At 41.7% G+C, this 1,561-nt stretch overlaps 1 long non-coding RNA gene across 1 annotated transcript; it reads right to left on the reverse strand.

Annotated features, from left to right (window-relative positions):
• Positions 1-370: 370 nt before the first annotated feature.
• lncRNA:CR44173 (long non-coding RNA:CR44173) lies at positions 371-1,324 on the reverse strand. Its single transcript, NR_125208.1, has 2 exons — positions 912-1,324; positions 371-839 (listed from the first exon to the last, which is right to left on the reverse strand). It is a non-coding gene; the product is annotated as a long non-coding RNA:CR44173 (long non-coding RNA).
• Between the last annotated feature and the right edge of the window lie 237 nt (positions 1,325-1,561).

The raw sequence follows: 1,561 nt of genomic DNA on the forward strand, positions 1-1,561 counted from the left end.
GTTGATGAGCCGAGTTGATAGCGCGAACTGAAGGCCTGACGACAAACATCAGAGGGCCAGGTCTTTGTTTATCGTGCATAAAGTGTTTAGTATTTTTCGGCTGAAAGATCCAGCGAGGAGTCTCTATCTTTACAAATCAAGTTTGTTATATCTGAAGTAAGAAATTATAAACTATTTTAACTTATAATTACATCCGTGTGCGTTGTATGTTTTAATACAAATTATAATCAATTGCCGATATAGCTATCTTATTCAGGTAACAATCTAAAGAGCAATGTTCGTAGTAACTCTATAAATTAAAGATTTTTAATGATTCAAATGAATCTTAAAGTTAACATTAGGAACTTAACTATTCAAAATGATTTCTTTTCTTAAATATCCTTAACCATAGTGCATTTCCCTGTTCGTTGCTTCTGCAAATGGATGCTTAATTTTGCCATCGTGTTTCCAGGTACAAATTATCTGCAACAATGCGATGGGGGCATGCCAGCTTTTAGAGGTTGCTAGGATGGTCGTCTACTCTCGGCCCAACCCCCCTTTTGGAGTACCATGTAAATATGTGGCTTAAAATTTGTTTCGGGCCTCTGGGGTAATTAGTACCCCCGAGGCAGCGCGGCAACAGGTTGATGGTCTCGGGTTGTAGGGCCCTGGGTTTTTTTTTCGGCCTGGGCTTGTGCTTAAATATGACATTTGTTGCCGTTTTGTTTGACGTGCACTCAAAATACATTGCGAAATGATGGAAACTATTTGCTCAAAGGTGAAAGTTTGTAGGTTGCCGCTTAGCTGATTTCGGTTTCGGCCTGCCGATCACTTTGTCGATGTCGTCGCTTTGTCAAGACCTAATGGATTTGAGGCGAAACCGAAAGTTATTCATCTTGGGCCAAAGAACCAGCAATTAGAGATTCATTTACCGTCGGGTGGGGTCTTTTGGAGTTATATTAATAATGCTGGGTGGGTGCTGTCAAAGGTGCAGACTGACTGGATACTAAAAAATGTTGAGGATGGTTGTGGTTCTTGGGTGTGCAGTCATTTCAACGAGGCACTGCAACATACATTCAGTGGGAAAACTGCAAAAGTGAAAGCTCATTCCGAATCGAACGTAATGCCTGCATTTCATCTTCATCTGGCTGTGTTTGCAAATGCAAGCGACATGCAGCGGTTATTGAAATTCAATGTAAATCTATCGCGATATGTCATACAGGCGTAGAAAATGCGCCGACAGGTTCAAGACATCCACATCCACATCCAGCCTCGATTTACCTGTGCAGCTCAGTTCAGCTCAGTTCAGGTGCTCAAGAGGCGAAAGGCAGCAGAAACCACACGAAGGCATTGTCAGCTCCATCGTCAGTCACATCGACATTTGGCAAATGCATTTCGTACACACATATATAAATAAACTGATAAATGCATTTAATTCGAGTTGGAATCGAATCGAATCGAACTGAGCCGAAACCGTAGCGAAACTAAACGAAACTTTCGAGAGTTGGTTTTTTGCTGCAACAGGTTGCACAGTTTGCTCAGTTTGCACAGTTGGCGCATTGCAAAACTTGTCAAACGCAAA

Source organism: Drosophila melanogaster, chromosome 3R, assembly GCF_000001215.4.
Source record: "Drosophila melanogaster chromosome 3R".
Classification (NCBI taxonomy): Eukaryota; Metazoa; Arthropoda; class Insecta; order Diptera; family Drosophilidae; genus Drosophila; species Drosophila melanogaster.